At 37.2% G+C, this 8,061-nt stretch overlaps 1 pseudogene; it reads left to right on the top strand.

Moving 5' to 3' along the window:
• The window catches only part of LOC104701460, a 27,614-nt pseudogene continuing 19,721 nt past the window's right edge, over positions 169–8,061 (top strand).

Raw genomic sequence — 8,061 nt, 5'->3', positions numbered from 1 at the left:
AGTTTCGTCTTGTTGACAATCTTTTTTCTTCTGCTTCTCTCGTCAACCTCGTTGCTGGCTTCATTTGTTCATCGTCCAATTCCTCTATTGAAGATATTATCCTATAGTTCCCCTGGTGCTTCCTTCGAGTTTGAGACATTTTTTCGTAGGAAAAGAAAAAGTGAGACGATGAGTGCTAAAAAGGTGGAAGGTTCGTCAGCTCTACGAGACCCGTACGAGGTGCTTTCTATATCAAAGGACGCAAACGATCAGGAAATCAAATCCGCGTACACAAACTTGTCCCACAAGTAAGCTTTCAAACTTGTCCTTTGTTCAGTGCTATTGTTTTGTCCTAGTTAATGCCTTTGTTTGTTGGATGATTATGCTTTAACATGAAATCTATTCTTATATTGGATTTAAAACAATGGACAGGTATCATCCGGACAAGAATGCTAACAACAATGTTGAAGATTCTAATCTTTTCAATGAAGCTGAACTTTCCTATCGCATTTTGTCTGACCCTGAAAAAAGAAGACAATATGATAATGGAGGGTTTGAGGTGGTGATTCTTGTTTTGTATGCTTAGTGTCTCACTTGTTTTATCTATTTTTTTTTAAACGCATTCTTGTCGCTATAATAAGATTTGTTGTTTTATTGATATTATAGGCACTTGAAGCTAATGAAATGGACATGGAAATTGACTTGTCTAACTTTGGGACTGTAAATACAATGCTTGTAGCATTGTTCAGGTTAAGTTACTTTACATATATATATATTTTTTTCCCAGAGCTCTCAAGAAAGCACTCTATTTCAAATCCTCTGTATTTAACCTTCTATCATCCTTATAATTGTCAACATTCAGAAACTTAGGTGTACCTTTCAAGACTAGTGTATCTGCCAATGTTCTTGAAGAGGCTATGAATGGAACTGTTACAGTTAGGCCCCTTCCTGATATGAGCTTTGGCTACAAAATGATCTTGAACCAAAACAAGGATGAGTTATTAGCTGGTCTAAGGACCTCTCTAACTAACCCGGATAAGGTGGAGATGAATGGTGGATTGACAAGAACCACAATAGATGTGAAAGTCTATTGATACTTCTTAGAACACTCAAGAATTCGGACACACTCACGAATTAGAGAGCAAAGGTTTCTTTTGTGAAACACAAACAAGCAATTTTATTGATCAAAAGGTGAAAAATAAGAACTACAACTCAAGGCATTATATAGCCAGGTTCATAACTTATTCTAAGGAAAAACACATAAATCCTGCAAAGAAAAACAAGGAAAACCAGAACAAAATCAGAAAAATAAAGGAAAGAGACGTTGGGTAGAAAGGAGAATATCACGGGTGCCGATTAAGGCAAATTTGATATCTTGACTTCATGACATGATTCTTCTTCGATCTCTGGATATTCTGGACGAGTGAGAGAGCCTTCTAGGTGTCTTCTAGAACCAAATAACACGTGCTTAAGTGGACTTCAAGTTTAGGGGTGAATAAAGCCCATTTAGTCTTATTGCTTATTAGAGAGTCCACTGGACATATGTTTATTGTTCGGTCCATATCTGGAGATTTATAGCAGTTCTCTCGACGCTCGTTGGTTCTCCGGAAACTAGACTCAGAAAGCTTTAATTTGATATATGGATCATCTCCTGGATCGTCCTGAATCGTCGGAGGTATTTCGTTGAAGACGGACTTTAGTTGGGAGCTCTCCGATAAGGTTAGGCGAATGGCTTCAAACTGATCAAGGGGGATCAGTCCTTCATGTTCCAGATGCTCCAGAAAGATGTTGAACTTCTTCTCTATGTTTTTGCTCCTTGTCCTAGTCATTGGTCCGCTTGGCACATATGGAGCTTGGATAATATGGCTTGGTGGTTCGATGTCCTCATCACTTCCTATTGGTTCTATTGGTACATCAGTTAGGCCCCTTCCTATTTGTAAAGGTATAGAGAAATAACACCACAATTTCCTGCTTGGAAAAACGTCAAGTAAACGTTCTTACTATTTATTCTTATCAAACTCTTATCCGGTTTACAAGAATAAATCTAAGCACACCTCTCTTCTCTATCTAAACTCTCACCAGTATAGATCTAAGAGAACAACACTCACCTCCTTGACTTTCTTTTTGTTAGCCTTGAAGTTACAATCTCTTGCAAAAGGTTTTTCAAAGTATTAAAAAAAACCTACGACGCCCCCCTAGATCTTTTATATTCGATCATCCTTAAACCCTAAAAAGATCTTCAAATCTTCACGTAAGGCAATATCTTGTTTGCCACAATCCACTTTCCTTAACCATCGCACATGATATTCTCCAAATATTCTCTCTCTCGATTTTGCTTTATCTTCTCATATCATCCCGCTTGGACTTGCCACGTCAGCACATGCAACCACGTCAGCAACTCAGCCATCTGTGATATGATGCAGCTCCCTGGTTGCCACATCGCTCTGCTCGGCACAACGACTTATTCCTCACAACGAGTTGTTGCAGAATCTGCTTTTACACTATTGATTACACCACTTTCTTATTTCTTTGTGTACATTAGAACCGAAGTTAATATAATATCTCTTATCAGGTAGACAAGCAATGCGCTCATTTTTTTAGAGTTATAATAATTGAACAACAAGCTGAATCAGGGGTTGTTGTTAGAGTAACTTCAACAACACAAAGCAAATTCAAGGTATGCTCGGAACTTGGAAGCTGTTTTGACCTAATTAATGTCGTGATTAACTTCGAAAACTGTCTATTCTCAGTTGCTTTATTTTGATCAAGATTCAAGTGGTGGCTATAGATTGGCCTTACAGGTACAAAGAATGTTTCTCTTAGTAATATTGTTCATAGTATTATCCTAATACCTGTGAAAGCATGATGCTTCTATTTGTTCTTGCAGGAAGAAAGTGAGGAAACATGCAATGTAACATCAGCTGGCATGTATTTCTTGCATTTTCAAGTATACCGTATGGAATCGACAGTCAATGCGGTATGCAAGTGCTGAATGTTTTTTCCCCTTCCATAATTAGCTGACATCTTAGAATGTGCAGAGGTATTAAAGAAAACCACATTGCGGTTATTGTTCAGTTAGCTGCAGCCAAGGACCCTGAATCTGCTTTCTTCAAGCGGTTGGAAGGTCTTCAACCTTGTGAGGTTTCGGAACTGAAAGCTGGCACACATATATTTGCAGTTTATGGTAATGAGTTAGTTATTATATATCTTCTCTTTGTGAGACCTTAGTTTAACTGGTCACTAGTAACTTTTCCGGTGATAACTACTTTAGGACTTCTTCCTACACAACTGAAGCACTATGTGCCAACAGTTATGAGGATACAACAGAGAATATGAAGGAGATTGAAGCTTAGATTATAAGAAAGAGAAACGAGTTGCGGCAGTTTGAGGCAGAGTACCACAAAGTAATTTTTTTACTATTGACATCAGCTAGTAGTATTTACTAGGGAGACATGTAACCTGATAAATTCTTATACTCATTTGCAGGCTATAGCGTGTTTTGAAGAAGTTACCAACATATATACGCAGGAGAAGCAAATTGTGCGTTGATGATGAATCTCTCATATCTTTTTATAACAGTTTTATTCTTTTATTGAATGAGCTTTGTGCTACCAATGAGAAAGCACATCACATAGACCACATAATACAACTCCAAGTGTTTGATGTGCAGGTGGATGAACTGCTAAAGCCAAGGGATACAATCCATTCGTCCTTCTCTGTCGTAAATACACAAAGTGGCAACAACTTGAGCAATGGAAGTATTAGGATACATGAGGATTGGTTATTGATTGGTTCACAACCGGTTAACCCTGGTACAATTAGTTTGGTTAATATGTTAGTATATAAGGAGATGTGGATTAACAGATAAGATTAAGCTTTGTAATATTCACATTATTTTCTGGTTAAGAGAGTTTGTTAGAACCGTTGATGGTTCTCTTCTTCTTCTTCTTCTTCTCCGAAATGTTTTCCGGTGAATCGGATTCTTAATATGGTATCAGAGCTTTGCTCTTAAGTCTTCCGCTTCGATCGTTTTCATTGGGAAACTTGTGAGAAGTTCAATTGAAAGAGATGAGTTGTTCAATTTCTTTTCTTCAGCTTGTGAGGATTCTTATTGTTGCGATTTTTGAGCTTATCGTAGGCATTTTCTTTGGGTTTTCCATTCTTCTTTTTGTTTCTCGCCTTTGATTGACCTTTTTCGTGACGAATCTCTCTTTTCTTTTATCAAATTTGTTGCAATTTCTAGAGATTTTTCTATTCTTTCGTTGAGAATGGGATCTTATGTAGCTCCTTCTTCGGTTAATCCAATCAATTTGAATCTGCGTGAATCTACTGAGTCTTCGCGTTTTCAAACGGATCAGTATGAGAATCCGTATTATCTGAATAGTAATGATCATGCTGGACTTGTTCTAGTCTCAGATCGGCTTACGACAGCTTATGATTTCCCTTCATGGAGGCGATCTATGCTGATGGCGTTGAATGTGCGCAATAAAATGGTTTTTATCAGTGGTATGATTACTAAACCTTTGGAAACTCATCGAGATTTTGGAACTTGGTCTCGCTGTAACGACATAGTGAGTACTTGGTTGATGAACTCGGTAAATAAGAAGAAAGGTCAGAGCTTGCTTTACATTTCTACTGCAGAGGGTATGTGGAAGAGTATAATCTCTAGGTTTAAGCAAGATGATGCACCTAGAATTTTTGCTATTGAACAGAGACTTAGCAAGATTGAGCAAGGATCTCTGGATGTTACTACTTACTACACATCTTTAGTTTCTTTGTGGGAAGAACACAAGAATTATGTAGAATTACCTGTTTGCACATGTGGAAAATGTGAGTGTGATGCGGCTGTTAAGTGGGAGAAACTACAACAGCGAAGTCGAGTGACTAAGTTTCTCATGGGGTTAAATGAGACTTATGAGCAATCTAGGCGCCACATATTGATGTTGAAGCCAACACCCACTATCGAAGAAGCTTTCAATATGGTAACACAAGATGAGTGACATGGGACTATTAAACCTCTTACACGAGTTGATAATGTAGCTTTCCAGACTACGACTCCTGCTTCTTATGATGGTGACAATGCTTATGTTGCTGCTTATAATACGATGAGGCCTCAAAAGCCTGTTTGTACACATTGTGGACGTTTGGGACATACAATACAGAGATGTTATAAGCTTCATGGTTTTCCTCCGAGGTACAAGACTGGTGGTTACAAGGGTAATGGTATGGTGCAGAATCAATCTTCTTACAACCCTCGTATGAAGACCACTCAAATGCAACCTCGGATGCCTCAAACTCAGCCACGAATGCTGATGGTTCCTTATGATCCTATTCAGAAGGCAAATGTTGTTGCAAATGTTTATGCAAAACAAGCACCTTATTCTTCTACGATTGGTCCTTATCCGTATGCAGCTCCTTCTGACATGTTTTCTTCTGCTCGGCTTGATGGTAATACTCTTAATACTCCACTCTTTACACCACAACAGTTGCAACAGATTTTATCACAATACAACTCTCAAGTACCAGCTCAAGAGCCTGTAGCTACTTCTAATACTGCAACGGTTACTGAACATGGTCTCATGGCTTCCACTTCCACTTCTGGTACTATCCTTTTTCCTTCTACTAATCTACGATCGAAAACCACATTCTTACTTTTCAAAAACATGTTCTTTCTTCTCTTCAACAATTTCTTGCACCTAATGATTGGATTATTGATAGTGGTGTGTCTAGTCACGTTTGTTCTGATTTAGCAATGTTTAGAGAATTAGTACCTGCTTCTAGTGTTACGGTTACTTTACCGAATGGTACTCGGGTTCCTATCACACACACATGCACCATATGCATTACCAAAACATTGATTTTACATAATGTTCTACATGTTCCTGATTTTAAATTTAATCTGATTAGCATAAGTTGTTTGGCTCAAAGTTTATTTTGTTATGCTCATTTCTTTCCCAATTGTTGTCTTATTCAGGAACTTTCTCAGGGCTTGATGGTTAGGAGGGGTAGACTCATCAATAATCTCTATATTCTTGAGACAGAAGCAAAGACCCTCTCACCATCTCTTCCTGCTGTTTGTTCTTTTTCTGCTACTGCATTATCTGATGGAGTTCTGTGGCATCATCGACTTGGACACCCATCTTCTGCAGTTTTACAAAGTTTAGTTAGTATAAATCCTTCTCTTAAGTCTATAGTCCCGAGTGGTTCACCATGTCAAATATGTCCTTTAGCTAAACAGAAGAGATTAGCCTATGTTTCTAATAACAATTTAGCTTCACAACCTTTTGATTTAGTTCATTTAGATATTTGGGGTCCTTTTGGTACTGAGTCTGTTGAGGGTTTTCGGTATTTCCTTACTTTGGTTGATGATTGTACTCGTGTGACATGGCTTTATATGTTAAGAAATAAAAGTGATGTTTCTACAGTTTTTCCTACTTTTCTTAAAATGATTTCTACTCAATATAACTCAAAAATTAAAGTCATTCGCTCTGATAATGCTCCTGAACTTGCATTTACTGATATAGTTAACGAACAAGGCATGTTGCATCAATTTTCATGTGCTTATACACCTCAACAAAATTCGGTAGTAGAATGCAAACATCAACACTTGTTAAATATTGCTAGAGCTTTATTGTTTCAATCAAATATACCTTTGAAATACTGGAGTGATTCTGTAATGATTGATGTCTTCTTGATCAATAGGATGCCTTCACCTTTGTTAAAGAATAAGTCTCCTTATGTTTTGCATCAACTCCTTTACATGATAGGCATAAGTATTTTCCAAGATCAAAACCTTGCATTTTTCTCGGTTATCCATCTGGTTATAAAGGGTATAAGACCATGTCCAGTGGCATGACTTAATGGGTTGCTATAACAGTTTCTGGATCAAAAATAAATCAAAAAGGAAAAAACAAGCCCAAAAACATGAGAATCGTTGCTCAACTAAGCATCAGAAGAACGGTTGAAGCAACCCTACGTGGAAACTTCTGGTTGGTTGTCTTTTAAAATATAAAAGACCAATTTATTTTTTTCCGGGAAAACGGTCTATTCCCCCACAAACTTAGTTGCTTTATCGTATTCATACCCAAAACATTGAGTTGTGCTTAGAGCTACATGAACTTAACAAAAATTTGAATTTCCTACACGAACAATGCAAAACTGGTGAAAACCCACAAATCGATAAACGGTGTTACTGTTACGTTAACAAATGCTGACTAGGATGCTTCGTTTGCAGTTTTAGATGCCACGTAATATATCTATATCTAAAAGATGTCGTTTCAATTTTTAAAAAACACAAAAACCTGAGAAAAATGACTATATCTAGGCTCGAACCTGGGTCTTCCATACACTTGACCATATAAGGGGATATATTAAAAGTAACAAAAGCCTTTTCTCTTCGTTCTTTCTCTTCTCCAGTCTTTTCTGTGATCTCAGTACGAATATATGAAACTTTGTTCAATTTCTCGCCTTTTAACAGTTTTCTTTTTTTTTTACAATTTGATTTGATTCAACAGTTTCTCTTTTGATCGATTTCTTTTACCTTAGGCAGATTCGGAACCTTAAGAAGTTGGGTTGAGGACGGAAAAAAAAGATTTTTCAATTGATGGATTGATCTGATTTTTGGGTATCACATGAAGAAGCTCCGTCCGTCCGTCGTATTGCTCATGTTGAAGAGAATGCAAAAAAGATTTTTTTACGTAGTACAGAATATATATATATATATATATATAAACGTCTCGGATGGATAGATAAATATGTTGATTGGCTCAATTGGTTGTGTGTAATGTTATCTGTACAAGAGTGCCCAGGTTCGAATCCATGGAATAGAGATATTTTTGTCTCCGTTTTTTTTTCTTCTTAATTTCAAATAATTGAAACAACAGCGTTTCGTGATATTACATAGCATCCTAGTCATCATTTGTTAACAGAAAAGTAACGCCATTTATCGATTTGTGGGTTTTCACCAATTTTAGGTTGTTCGTGTAGGAAATTCAAATTTTTCTCAAATCCATGTAGGTATAAGCATAACTTAAAGTTTTGTGTACGAATACGATAACACAACTAAGTTTGGGGGGGGGGGGG

Source organism: Camelina sativa, chromosome 7 (assembly GCF_000633955.1).
Source record: "Camelina sativa cultivar DH55 chromosome 7, Cs, whole genome shotgun sequence".
NCBI classification, from domain to species: Eukaryota; Viridiplantae; Streptophyta; class Magnoliopsida; order Brassicales; family Brassicaceae; genus Camelina; species Camelina sativa.
Note: the sequence above shows the minus strand (reverse complement) of the source record. Positions and strands in the feature narration are given on the sequence as shown.